The sequence below is a fragment of the Callithrix jacchus genome, chromosome 14 (genome assembly GCF_049354715.1).
Source record: "Callithrix jacchus isolate 240 chromosome 14, calJac240_pri, whole genome shotgun sequence".
In the NCBI taxonomy this organism is placed as follows: Eukaryota; Metazoa; Chordata; class Mammalia; order Primates; family Cebidae; genus Callithrix; species Callithrix jacchus.
In genome coordinates this window covers 71,879,184-71,893,760 of record NC_133515.1, presented here as the reverse complement: position 1 = coordinate 71,893,760, position 14,577 = coordinate 71,879,184, and positions in this window count along the sequence as shown.

The window sequence follows — 14,577 nt, the reverse complement described above, 5'->3', positions numbered from 1 at the left end:
CCTTCTCTTTGGTCCTCCCTACTGCCCTCCCCACTGCCCTCCCCCACCCATGCATTCTCTTTCTTTCTTTCTTTTTTGAAACAGGGTCTCACTCACTGCAACCTCTGTCTCTTGGGTTCAAGAAATTTTCTTGCCTCAGTCTCCCAGACCCGCCACCACACCCAGCTAATTTTTGTATTTTTAGTAGAGACGGTTTCACTATGTTGGTCAGGCTGGTCTCAAACTCCTAACCTTGTGATCCGCGCTCCTTGGCCTCCCAAGTGCTGAAATTACAGGTGTGAGCCATCGTGCCTGGCCACGTACTCTCTTTCATTCTCTCTCAGGTCTAGAGTCTTTGCCCGATAGCCCATTTTCTAAGAGACAGGGGTCCCCGAACGTAACCTACTTGAGCAGCAACAGAGCAAGCTCGGAGTGCCTGGTGCCTCTGAGAACCTAAGGAATGGCTCAGGTGTCACGTGGGGATCTGGAGAGGAACACACATGGGGCAGAAAATCAGACCCCACGGGACTGTTGAGCCCTCCAAAGTCAGACTGTGGTGTTTGAAGCAATGAAATAGGGTTAATTTGGCAAGGCTTGTCCCTGGGCACGGATTCCCTCCCCTGCTATAGTTTGTGTTTGCAATTCAAGTTTCTGGCACCAGATGGCGGCGTTGCTCTGTTATGAATGACTTGATAGTCTGAGAAGTTTTAAGTCATTCATTCATTCATTCCACAAGTATTTACTGAGTGCTTTCAATGTGCCAAGCACTTTTGTAGGTACTTTAAAAAGTCAGGGCTTGAGCACTGAACTAAACACAAAAATCTGTGCCTCCTGGGAGCTTCATTCTCATTCAGGAAGACGATGAATAGATGAGAAAAACATTTGGTGTGTTAGATAATAGGTGCTGTGGAGGAAATAAACAAAGCAGACAAGGGATGGAAGGAGGGCTGGAATGGGGGCATTGTGGAGTTAAAGGGGAGGAGGGCAGAGATAATAATATCAGGGAAATGAGAGCTGGGCAGAGCAATGGAGGTTCCAGGCAATGGACAAAGCAAAGGAAGGGTCTTTAGAGGGGTCTTTATTATATTTGGCAGATGGGAAGACTGAGGCCCAGAGAGCTCAGTCTCAAGTGAAAAATCTGCCTCAAGTGAAATGACTGCCCAAGTGAAAAATCTGGAGGCAGGCAGCTGAGAATTCCAGGTCCACCCCATCCTACCCCGCTGCCCCTGCCGCCCTCTAACCCCACCTCAGTCCTCCCTCAGTGTAGCAGGACTAGGAACTCACAAAACCTTGCTTGCTTTTGAGTCTCACCTCTGTCACCAAGGCTGGAGTGCACTGGCACTATAGGTGTGTGCCACCACACCCAGTTAATTTTTGTATTTTTAGTAGAGACGGGGTTTCACTACACTGGCCAGGGTGGTCTCAAACTCCTGACCTTGTGATCCGCCCACCTTGGCCTCTCAAAGTGCTGGGATTACATGTGTGAGCCAATGTGCCTGGCCTCTGGACACAGTTTCTAGTCTACCTTGCTGTTACCATGTGCAGTTACTGAGTTCTGGCCAATGGCTAATGGGCAGGAGTAATGTACGCCTATTCTAGGCCTGGCCCCTAACAGTTCCTGTATAATCTTCCATGTACCACCTCCTGCCCCTTCCCCATCAATGCAACTATAAGCACAAGACTCCAGAGCTCTAGGGGATGAGGACATTGCTAAAAGAAGGGGGTTCTCTATGTCTGCGTGGAGATGAATACCCCATCGCCCTGCTTTGGACTGTGGTGTGATTGACTCTGGTATGTTGAGCCATTGAGATGTGGGGGTTGTTTGTTACAGCAGCTTTCTTACCCTAACTAATACACCCACCATCATGGAACCGAACTGAATGCATAGCTTGCCAGCCTCAGCTCCCAACACTATGTGGAGGACATCTGATGCTTCTGTCCACCCTTTCTCTCTTTGCCTGGCCTGAAGCCCATATCCAATGCCATCACCTCACAGCTGTGGAAACCAAAGCAAATATAGCTGCTCAGAGCTCCTGTTATATTCCAGGAGCCAAACCAGTTCCTGGTGAAGTTCTTTCTTATGGTGCCTCCTCACCATCACCCAGAGGTAGGCATGTGAGCCAGGTGGTCATTCTGAACACACAATCCTCCTGTCCAAGTGACTGGTTCAGGGATAGATGCATGATGCAATCAGAGTCTTGCTTAAGATTCAAGCTATGGATGCTGGAAAGAGGGTCTGTCTTCCTCTGAGATGCTGAGTGATGACCAAGAGAGCTGGAAGCTGTTGGAGGCACACTGTCCAAGAGCACGAGGAAGAAGCTATTGGGGGAATGAAACCAACATGTAGAGGTGGCCAAAGAGCCATGGCCGGGTGTGGTGGTCACGCCTGTAATCCCAGCACTTTGGGAGGTCGAGGTGGGCAGATCACGAGGTCAGGAGTTTAAGACCAGCCTGGCCAACATGGTGAAACTCCATCTCTACTAAAAATACAAAAATTAGTGGGGCATGGTGGTGGGTGCCTGTAATCCCAGCTACTTGGGAGGCTGAGGTAGGAGAATCCCTTGAAACCAGGAGGCAGAGGTTTCAGCGAGCCAAGATCATGTCATTGCACTCCAGCCAGGGCTAGAAGAGTGAAACTCAGACTCAAAAAAAAAAAAAAAAAGGAGCCAGAAAGAAAATCACACTCCACCATATTGTTCCGATCTTACCTGAAGCCAGGTCTTCTTTCAATGTCCCCAGTTATAAGGGCCACTTAGTTATCTTTTTAAAAATTTTGATTCAGTTTGATTTTCTGTCGCATAGAGCACAAAGAGTTCCGATTAATAATGATTGAACTAATATTTACTGAGACCTACTGCCAGCCTAAAAAACTGGGATGAAATATGAGCAAATTAGACAGCAGCCCCTAGGATCCCCTGCCTGCCACATACAAATCTATGTGATAGGTGGATTTGATGCCAAGGAGAAGTTGCTGAGAAGTTGGGTCTCATTTTTCCAGTTTCTGGGCTGCTGGCTTATCAAGATAAAGGAAGAAATATTTGCTTTTTCCTTTACCCTTCTGGAGCACCTGGCCTTCGAATTCTTGAGGTTTGAGATTTCCTTATCTCGAGGAGGAAAGTAACTGTGTCTGGTGTGTGTTTCCGGCTGAATGGAGAAGTTGCCGGGCCTGGTGGGGTGCCCCTGTGATTTGGAAGGCCTGTGCCACTTCGGAGGTGGTAAACAAGGTGTCTGTCAGACCCGGCCAGGGACGGCCATGGCCTTGCCTTTAAGACTTGTCAGGCTCTTTGGACTGAAGGGGAGAAGAGTTTGGGGTATTGCCGGGGCATCAGAAATCTGCCCCCATCGAGTGCCGAGGTGGCAGGGCCCTGGTGGTGGTGGGGCTGCCGCATGCCTTGGAGAACTGGGTCCCAGATGCCCAGGCTCAGAAACATTGAGCAAGGTCCCCAGGTCAAGCCTGCCTCGAAGTCACGCTAATCCCTCTGCTGTCTCGTGGGCAGCACCAGGGACAACCATGGTTGACAATTAAGTCCTTACTATATTAAAACATATATGTTCATGGGTGGGGTAAACTCTGAAGTCTTCCTATAACCTTGACAAAGGAGAGTTTTAGCCAGATGCAACTTAATGTGGAACGTTTGAGAAATGTAACATTTCTTGAAACCTAAATTTTGTGGCATGATATAATTTGTAATATATTTAAGTACAAATTGTTGCAAACTCTGAGGGGAAATGACTGGGCTCCATAAATCCATATAACAGGAGGATCTGATCGATTCAGGGGCATAAACGATATTTTCTGCTCAGAGGGACTAGCTCTAGAAAACCTCCTAGGATGCAGATTATGCTTCAGTGAAATGAAGTTTTGTTCCTGAATTTTTTTTTTTTTTTTTTTTTTGAGACAGAGTTTCGCTCTTGTTACCCAGGCTGGAGTGCAATGGCGCGATCTTGGCTCACCGCAACCTCCGCCTCCTGGGTTCAGGCAATTCTCCTGCCTCAGACTCCCGAGCAGCTGGGATTACAGGCACACGTCACCATGCCCAGCTAATTTTTTGTATTTTTAGTAGAGACGGGGTTTCACCATGTTGACCAGGATGGTCTCGATCTCTTGACCTCGTGATCCACCCGCCTCGGCCTCCCAAAGTGCTGGGATTACAGGCTTGAGCCACCACGCCCGGTCAAAATTTTTTTTTTGAGATGGAATTTCACTCTTATTGCCCAGGCTGGCGTGCAATTGCATGATCTCGGCTCACCACAACCTCTGCCTTCCGGGTTCAAGCGATTCTCTTGTCTCAGCCTCCTGAGTAGCTGGGATTACAGGCATGCACCACCATGCCTGGCTGATTTTGTATTTTTAGTAGAGACAGGGTTTCTCCATGTTGGTCAGGCTGGTCTCAAACTCCTGACCTCAGGCAATCCACCCGGCTCGCCTAGGATGCAGATTATGCTTCAGTGCATAATCCCAAAGTGCTGGGATTATAGGCATGAGCCACCACTCCCGGCCTTGGCATTTGTTTTTTATCAAATGGTAATAATCACTTATTATGTGCAATTGCTTCAAGCTCTCTTGAGCCTCATTGTTCAACATCCTAGAGGAAGGGAGGCCCCTCCTGCATCCACAGACCAAATCTAAAGCAAGCCTCTGGTTGGTATCATCAGGTCACAGGTCCCTCTCTCAATCAGCCAGGCCAAGAGGATTGCATGCTTGGAATGGCCAGCCTAGATCCCCTTATTCAATCCCCACAACCACCTCCTGGGGTAAATATCATCAGCCCTTATTTTACAGATGAACAACTGATGTGGAAATGGGTTCATTTTCTCCTCCAAAGTTGTGGTGGACAACCTCACCAAAGTTATCTCATCACATGGGTTGTGGGGAGTAGGGATGGAAAAGATTCTGAGAAAGACTTTCCATTTTCAATCAAATAAGAAAAGCACATAAAGAGAGCTCTGGCCACACTGACCATCACCCATATCCTGACTTTGGAAGGAGACTTAAGAAGATGTGATATCTGGGGCTGGGGCTGCTGTCTCGAGACCATGTGGGGATGATGGAGAGAATCTAGAGACATTGGCATCTTGGAGTTGCAAAGCCATGGGAATTACCTGGCTCTGGACTTCTTAGTAGGTAACCAGTCACTTTTCTGTGGTTTAAGTCCCTGTTAGCTGGAGTTTCTGTTACTTCCAGAAAGACATGTAGGCTCTGTTAGAGTCCCTGTGAGGGTTGGTGGGCTGGCATCATCCTTAGAGTACAGAGGGGACCTAGAGAGGGTAAGGACTTGCCTGAGGTGTCCTGGTGTGGAAGAATGTGCTCTCTTAGGGGGTGGCTGAGCAAGGGGTAGGTGGTTAGGACAGTGGAACCCCTGGGACAGGGTGGGACAGTCTGGGATACCAGGAGAGGGGCAGCGAGCCAGCAAGTTTCTCAGCAGGAGGAACCTGTAGGCTTGGAGTTGGAGAAGGCACAGGGAAGGTTTGGGGGACTTAGGCCAGAAGCACACATGCACACTTGCAGGTGAAACAACAAAGGCAGAGCCCTTCCAGCAGTGGCTTCCCATGGCTATGCTACAGAGAGCCTGCAGGAAGGAAGGAAAGGCAGTGGCTGGGATTCAGCTGTGACTACAAGGACCTAAATTTAGATCAGACATCCAGGAAGACACCAGGAAACCCACTAACGATGCTCTCTCACTCCATGCGACACTTCGTCCTGTGCAGGCACATCTAGCCACAGTTTCTCATTTGACCCCTGAATAGTCTTTTGTGGAAGGGAGGGGTGAGAACATCAACAATGGCACAAAGACGTGTGATGAAGTCAGGGTGAGAACCGGGTCCCCTGAGCTCCCGTCCCATGAGGTCTCTCTCAGCCATCCCTCTGGACCAGCTGTGGTACCAGCTTTCTGGTGGCAGGGATTGGGGGGGTGGAGGGTGGGGGGATGTGGCCTTGATTTGTAGCACTTGCTGATTTCCATGGTGTAAATACTCCCACTGTGGCTGATTTTGCCAACATTTAAACAACTTTCTTGCAAAGTTGCTGGCATTGAACAACGGCTCTTGAAGCACACATTAGACCCTGCCAGCCACATTCTCACATCCAGTATCCTGGCTTCCTGTCCTGTTCTCACATCCAATTTCTTGGTTAAGGCCCACGGGCCTGCCTCTCCCCTGCCCTGACCCTGGCTTAGTGTGTCAGCTCTTGGCCCCATAACCTGATGCCGTCACATGTCCCTGGTTTTCTGCCTCTGCTCCTTGAAGTCCTGACCCCTAAATTCCTGCCCCTGATCCCTCTTTGTGCCTTGCTGGATGGCTTGATGTGAGACCCACTCCCTCCTGCCTCCACCGTGGCTGCCTCTGGCCATTGCCCACTTCCCTGGAAGGGCTCCAGTGCTTCACATGGGGATTAAGATGCTCCTCCATGACTTGGGAAAGGGATGTCCATATGGCTACAGATGAAAAGGTCCTGGGAGCTCTGATATGGTTTGGCTGTGTCACCCAAATCTCATCTTCAATTTCCACATCTTGTGGGAGAGACCCGGTAGGAGGTAATTGAATCATGGGGGTGGGTTCTTCCTGTGCTTTTCTCATGATTGTGAATAAGTCTCGTGAGATCTGATGGTTTTAAAAATGGGAGTTTCCCTGCACAAGCTGTCTTCTCTTGTCTGCTGCCATGTGAGACATGCCTTTCACCTTCCACCATGATTGTGAGGCCTCCCCAGACACGTGGAACTGTGAGTCCAATAAACTTTATTCTTTTGTAAATTACCCAGTCTCAGGTGTGTCTTTATATACAAGCTCCTTCTGAATTTCTTTCATTTTCTGAATGCCCCACTCTTCCTGCACAAGCTCTGAGACCCCCTTAAAGACTGGCCTCCCTCCTTCCTGCCTTCTTAATTGCTACCCTCTCCTCTACCTTGATTCATGTATTCTCTTTCCTTCACTGAGAGAGACATCCCAACGTCCCATCCTGACCTTCAGCTCCTCCAGCTCTCTGGGGCCCTCTGTCCGTCCTAACCATCCCTTCCAGATCCATCCATCTGGGGTCTGTTGGCCCATGCACCAACCTACTCAGTCTCCTCTCTCTGCCTTGATTAAAGTCTTATTCTGTCCCACGAACCAAACCCTAACTACTACTATCAGGGCTTAGGTCAGTCCCACTACCTTCCAATCCCACCCCTAAAGTCCCAATGACACTTCTAGCCCAACTCCTCAGCATGCTCAAGTATCACTTCCTCCAGGAAGCCCCCTCTGACCTCCTCCCCTCTTTTCTCGAAGCTGAGTGTCCTACCTGTGAATGCACTGCAAACCTTGATTGTGACTCCCTTCCTACTGAGAAATAGCCCTTGACTCACTGGTCTCTCCCATCAGGCCATGGTTTTGTGGGAGGAGGAGCTATGTCAGTCTGCCTTGGAGCTCCACACCGTGTCTGACCCATGGTAGGTGCCGGCTCCTGTGGTGAGTGGTCATTCCTCTTTTGGCCTTCCTGTGGGAGTGCCTCCCAGCTCCTCTACTTGAGTGGAAGTTTCTCAAGGCCAGGACCCCATCCCGTTCCTCAGGTCCTCTCCCCACACGTAGCTTCAGGCAGGCCATCTGCTAGATGCCACTGAGAAGCCAGGCAGGGTCAGGGCTGTGCCCTATTTCTCCAGCCGGTTGACTGATTAGTCTCAAGAGGCAATTAAATTTAAGAGGGGCTTTTGACCTGCTCACAACTTCTCACCCTATCTGATTATGTTTTGCCCCGTGGAAGGGCAGAGAGGGACAGTCATTAAACAACAGACAGTTGGGCCAGGCATGGGTGGCTCACACCTGTAATCCCAGCACTTTGGGAGGTGGAGGCAGGTGGATCACTTGAGGTCAGGAGTTCGAGACTAGCCTGACCAACATGGTGAAACCCGTCTCTACCAAATATAAAAAATTAGCCAGGTGTGGTGGCTTGAATCTGGCGGAAGGAGGAGGACGTTTCCGTGAGCTGAGATTGTGCCACTGCACTCCACCCTGGGCAACAGAATAAGACTCCATCTCAAAAAAAAAAAATACAAAAGTTTGAAGGGGCCGTGTACTGTTTGGGAAGCCAGATGGCAGGACAGCCACTTTGTTTTTTCATTTTTATTTGAGATAGAGTCTTGCTCTGTTGCCTAGACTGGAGTGTAAGGCTTACTACAGCCTCAACTTCCCAGGCTCAAGCAGTTCTCCCACCTCAGCTTCCCAAGCAGCTGGAACTACAGGCGTGTGCCACCATGCCTGGCTAAGTTTTGTATTTTTTGTGGAGACGGGGTTTCGCTATATTGCCTGGCTGGTCTCGAACTCCTGGGCTGAAGCGATCTTCCAAAGTGCTGAGAGTATAGGTGTGAGCCGCCACATGTGCCCCGCTCTTTTTTTGGTACAGATGAGGTCTCACTGTGTTGCCCAGGCTGGTCTGGAGTTCCTGGGCTCAAATGATCCTTTCATCTTGGTCTCCCAAAGTGCTGGGACTATAGGCGTGTGCTACTGTGCCAGGCCAGGCCAGCCACTTTGAGCAAAGGCAGCAAGATCGGGAGGTGGGTAGGCCAGCGCTCCCAAATGACCCACCCCACCCTGGGAGCTGGAGCTCCACCGAGGGATCAGAGGTCAAAGGGATCTTTGAATTCATCTAGGGGACTGCAAACAGCTCGTGAGGGTAAGGCAAGCCCCCTCCTCTGACCCCTCTACCCACTGAGCAGCCTCCTTAGCAGGGAATATGGCCTCCAGCTTCCAGCTGGAACCCACGAGCAGAAATGTTCTTTTGGTTTTCCTGTTGGAATCCCACGAGCAGGAATGTTCTCGTGGTTTTCCTGTTGGAATCCCTCAAGCAGAAATGTTCTCGTGGGTTTCCTGTTGGAATTCCATGAAAAGTGCTTTCATTCTTCGAGGCTTGTACCCCTGACGTTTCAGGGGCATGGAGTCCTGGGGGATTCCCAAGCCTGGCCCCTCCCAGCCTTTGCCCTTGGCCTCTGGGCGTCTCATTAGCATGGACACCTTCTGGAGAGGGAACTCTTCACCGCATATGCTGCTGCCACTGCCAGGATTTCTGAGCTAAGCTATGGTCGTTACTATCCTGCTGCTATAAACTGGGTCCACCAGAAAGTGGCCAGCCCTGATCTGGGGTGAGGAGGTGGGCTGGGGTAGTGGTTGAGGGAGCCAAACTGCCTGAATCTGAATCCTAGTTACTTGCTAGCTGGCCATACCATGACCCAAGACGCTCTAAGCCTCCACTTCCTCATCTGAATGATAATAGAATCTATGCAGCAGAGTCGATGATGGGGATAATTGAGATAACTTTCCCATTACTTGTCCCTGAGCCCAGGACTAGGCTGTACTTGCCACACCTTGGTGTGGTCCAGCCACTTCCTGCCTTCAGCTGATCAAATCTCTCCTTTTCCTTCTCAATGCCTCATCCATCCCACAACTTCTTATTCCTGGGACCCCTTCCTGCTCCCAAGAGCTCCAGCCAGGTGTCAAGGGTCACAGGCAGGTCCCTAGGGGTCCTACCCTTGACCCCACTCACCAGAAGATACCTCTCCTGGCATGCTTGGCTGACTGAGGGACTTTCTCTGGGCCTTGGATGTTTGAGGAAAGTGGCCAGGGGCCCAGGCCGGAGCAAACTGCTTAGGTGACATATCTAACGCTACTGAGGCTCAGCTCCTGGGATGGTGGCTCAGTGAGTCCCACCATGGCCCTTCAAAGAGAGCAGCCGGGAGAGCTGCCCCAGCCACTTCCCCTCCCTCCTCCATCTTCATCTACATCCGCATCCTCATCTTCATCCTCATCTCCTCATCCCCATCCTCATCTCCTCATCCCCACCGCTTCTTGTTCCTCCGGGTACTTGCATATTCACTTTCTTTCTGAATTCCACAAAACTCTCGTTAGGCAGTGGAGCATAGACCACCTTCCTCATTAGGGAGAAACCGACACCCAGAAGGAATCCCAATGCTGGCAGCACACCTTTTATGTTAACGTACACATTTCTGGAATAGGTAATCCAGAACCCTCACATGGATGACGAATCTGAATTGTTAAAGAAGTGTACAGTACAGAGTCCTGCTCCCGCCCCCTCCCCTTCCGTGCCCCCACCTCCCACGAGGTAACTCCATTTGCTGGTTTCTTCTGCATCTCCCCAGAATGTCTTTATGTAAAATCCAAGCAAAAATGGCCACGTGGTCTGATCTTGCCACTTCCCACCCAGAGGGGAGCATGCTATCCACGCTTTTGTGCTATGCTTTTCCCCACAGAATCTCTTCCCATCAGCCCCTAGAGGATGTCTTTATTCCTTTTATGAGCACTGACCACCTGCACTGGGCGTCTTTGGTGCTTGGGTATTGTGTTAAGAGACCTACATGGGTTACGTTATTTAATCATCACACAGACCTAAATGCAGAGTGTGCTAGAATCATCCCCCTTTACAGACGAGAAAACTGAGGGCTGGAGAATTTGATAGTCCAGGTCATATGCCATCTGGTTCCAGAAACGGCACTCCTTGCTGCCATGAGGTTCTGGAAGGGCCAGCCTCTTGACATTTATTTGTTTATTTATTTTTGTCTCTATTCCTGGGTCCTAGTCCGTTTTAAAAAATTTTTTTAATTTTTTATTTTTGGACATTTATTTATTTAGGGATGGGGTCTCACTTTGTTGCCCAGGCTGGAGTGCAGTTGTACAATCTCAGCTCACTGCAACCTCTGTCTTCTGGATTCAAGCAATTCTCCCCACCTCAGGCACCCCAGTAGCTGGGACTATCGGCACATGCCACCATGCCTAGGTTAATTTTTGTATTTTTAGTAGAGAGGGGATTTCACTATATTGTCCAGGCTGGTCTTGAGCTCCTGACCTCAGGTGATCTGCCCGCCTCCGCTTCCCAGAGTGCTGGGATTACAGGAGTGAGCCACCACACCTGGCCTCAGCCTCTTGATTTTTATCCAATCCCCACTGGGTGGTTTGAATGCAAATGCTAATCGGGTTCAGCTGAAAGACACAGTTGAACCCGTGACCTTAGATTGTTGATGAACACACACCAATTGCCCCATTTCACCACTCACAAAAGGAACAGGTCAGAATGCTATCTAAGTGGTTACAGATCTGTGTCATAGTATCACCAGATTCCCAATGTGTGAAAATGAGTCTCCTTATTTTCTGGATGAGGAAAACGAGGCTCAGAGAATTTAAGCCAAGAATGCAGCTTGGGTCTTGGGACTTCCCCTCAGTGGCCCCCATGGTTGGCTCCCCTTCTCCTACCTTGGCCCCTGAGATGGGGGAGGGGTTGGCTGCCAGGGCCCCTCTCTGAGGGAAAAGTAGTGGGGTGGGCCTGGGTCCCCAAACGGCCACAGTGGAGGCAGGGCAGGCACTGGGTCAGCCCAGGTGGGTGGGATGAGGTGTCATTGAAGGTTGGTGAAAAAGGGGTGAAGTGCTGTCCCTTCCTCTCCAGCTTGGGCTTCCTGCGACAGAAAGGCCCGGACCCTGGTGGTGATCCTGGGGGTACTACAGTAGCTGCTGAAAGTGACTCTTCACCAGGAGCTGGTCCTCGGGGACAGCCAGCATCATGGCCTCTCCCTGGCTCCCTGTGTGCCCTGGATGTATGCTGAGGGCTCGGGGTGGGCCATAAACCCCACCGCTGGTGGCCACTATGTCCCTCTAGGTTCAGCTTGACCATCCCATAGAAAGAAAAGCATGGCATTGTTGGGGAGGCTTAGAGCTTGGTAGGAAACTGACCTCAGCTCTCAGAGTGGGGAGCCCTGCAGCCAGGGAAATCTAGCAGGAGGGGTGGCCACATGTTCTTCAGGGGTCCTTGATACAATCAACACTGGGGGCGCTACAAGTGGGCCAGAGTGGTCTCCTATCCAGCTTAGGGGCATATGGATTCCTTCCCTCAGACTCCTCTGCCTGTCCCCTCGGCTCTCTTTCCCAGCGTTCACAACCCTGCCTGTCCCCGCAGAATGCCTGACTCCATACCACACGCATTAAAGCTGCCATTGATACCTCCCTCACAGTGTGCCAGGCATTTGCCAAGTATTTTACACACACACACACACACGCACACACACACGCACACACGCACACTATGTCAGTCAATCCTTGCAATACCCAAGTGAGGAAGGTATTATTACCATTATCTCCACTTTATAGACCAGAAAACCGAGAGGCGAATAGTGTAGGGAAGGTCTGCGTGGCTCCGGCCAGGCTAACGCTGGAGGAGCTCTACCCTCTCAGCCCCAAGGTCAAGGGCATGGTGTTGGTGGAGAAAGGAAACGGCTCACTCTGGGGTGGGGGTCCCTCATTCTGGTCCTCTCGAGCAGTCACTCTTCCATCTGTCCTGATGGTCGTGGCGGGGAATGGGGTCAACAGAGAAGAGCCTCCTCCCTCTTCCTTCCTTTCTGTCTTCCATCTCTGCTTACTCTCTACATCTTTTCCTTTCTCCCTTCTCACTTTATGTTTCTGCATCTCTCTGTGTGTGTGTCTGTTTCTGTCTCCTCTCTCTTTCTCTCTCCCAAGGGTCTTGCTCTGTCACTCAGGCTGGAGTGCAGTGGCACAAACAGGCTCACTGTAGCTTCGACCTCCTGGGCTAAAGCAATCCTCCCACCTCAGTCTCCCAAATAGCTGGGACCACAGGTGCACAGCACTACACCCAGCTAATTTTTAAAATTTTTTGTAGAAACAGAGATCTCACTGTGTTGTCCAGGCTGGTCTCAGACTCCTGGACTCATGCCTTGGCCTCCCATAGTACTGGGATTACAGGTGTGAGCCACCGCTGCCAGCTGGATCCTTTCAGCCCCAGCCTGGGCAGACGCACCTGACCAGCACCCTCTCAGCCCTCTATCTGCCTCTGGGTGCACCTGCTGCACAGAGCATCAGAACCCATGGACTTGGGGAGATGGACGGCTATCACAAAGCCATTTCTGTGTGTGTGACTTCTCTCACTCTACTATTAGGGATGCCCCATTGCTCCCATCACACTGGGACCCCCAGAATAGGGTTTGTTCCTCCCCCACCAGATGGAGACACTACCCCTCTCCTTGGATCCTCTCTCTGCCCCCCTCACCCTTCCCTGTTTTGTCTTCCCTCCAAAAGGAGGGCTCTCTTGGGCCCTCTGGATTTGGGGCTGCATGCTTGGTGTTGACCAGCACAGAGCAACCAGGGGCTACTTCCCAGCCACACCCAGAGAGAACTCCCTGGAGGGCAGAAGGGCAAGCCAGGGAAGAGGTCAGCCTTGCAGAGTGTTGCTTTTGTGGCTTTTCTGAAAGCTGCAAAAATGTGGCTTTGTCTGAGCAAGTTAAAACAAAAAAATATCAATGGTACCTCCCACAGATGATACTGTTGCTCAGGCTCGTGGAGCCGCAGTTGGTAGACAAATAACACATTAAAAATAGCCTGTGTTTCCCAATCGTATGGCCTCTGGGGGCTGCAGGGAAAGGTCTTGGCTGAGCGGGGTTTTCTGGCCCATTGTTTGCCTGCCCTGGGTTAGGAGTGGGCGTGGGGGCCGTTAGTAGGCACAGCAATTCCCGGTCAAAGAAGGGAGGAGGGTGAGTTCTTGGCGAGGATGAGCAAGATAACGCGCACTTGAATGGAGTCGCTGTTTGATGTTTATTTTTCCTTTCCCAGGCCAAGAAATATAGCACACTCCATTTGGAACTTCAGTTTCCACCAACATTTTCCCCCAGCCTTTTCTTTTTTCTGGAAGTGTGCAAGTGAGACTGAGATACAAGGTCTTATTTCCATCTGGGCTCTGGCCCAGGAGCCTTGACCAAAAAGTTACTTAAGTCATATTTCCATCATCTGCAGATGGCTGTGTATTTATTTCTCACCAAAGTAAAATCCCAAATGGACTGCAGATATTTGCACGAGTCAAAACTGCTTCCTCCTGGCAGGGCTAGGAAAGGGGCTTTGATCCTTCTGAGAAAACAGAAATGTTGGCCCCAGCCCGGCGATGATGGTGCATTTGGGGTTCCCATAACCACCCAAGATCCAGGCCCTCCCTGATGGGGTGAAGCGGGGGGACTCTGGGGGCTAGAGGGACTGTAGCCCTGAGATGGACACAGGGCTTTCAGATAAGCAAGCTAGAGGCAGCTCAGTGATGGCGGCAGAAATCAATGCAGGTGGGGTCACTGAGCAGGTGAGTGACCCAGAGTAACCCTCTGGAGGACCAGCCACCATCTGAACTCTGTGAGTAAGTGTGTGTGTGGAGAAAAAGCCAAACTGTGGAAAATTACTTGGGCAAAACCCGCCACTCCTGGACACAGGGCCTGCTGTTAGGCCTGTGTCGTCGGCCCCGTTTTTAAATTTGCGCCCTCATCCCCAGGGTGCTGAGCCTGGCACAGGGAGACAGGCATGGCCTGATACGCCCAGGCTGGTTCAGTCCTGGGTCAGGATGGCCCCCCAGGTTGTGCTGTGGCAGGGCCTCTCGTGGCCACCAGGGCGCCCTCATTCCCAGGGCAGAAATCCATTCAGGACTCACTGTCCCTCTCCCCACATCCCGCCTTGTGGCTCCCAGAAGGAGAGGGTCTGAGTGAGCACTGTGAGGGCATCTCTGAGTAGGGGAGGACCCCTTAGGGCTGAGGAGGGCAAACTGGTAAAGGTAAAGAGAATGGTGGGCAGCTGAATGCTGAC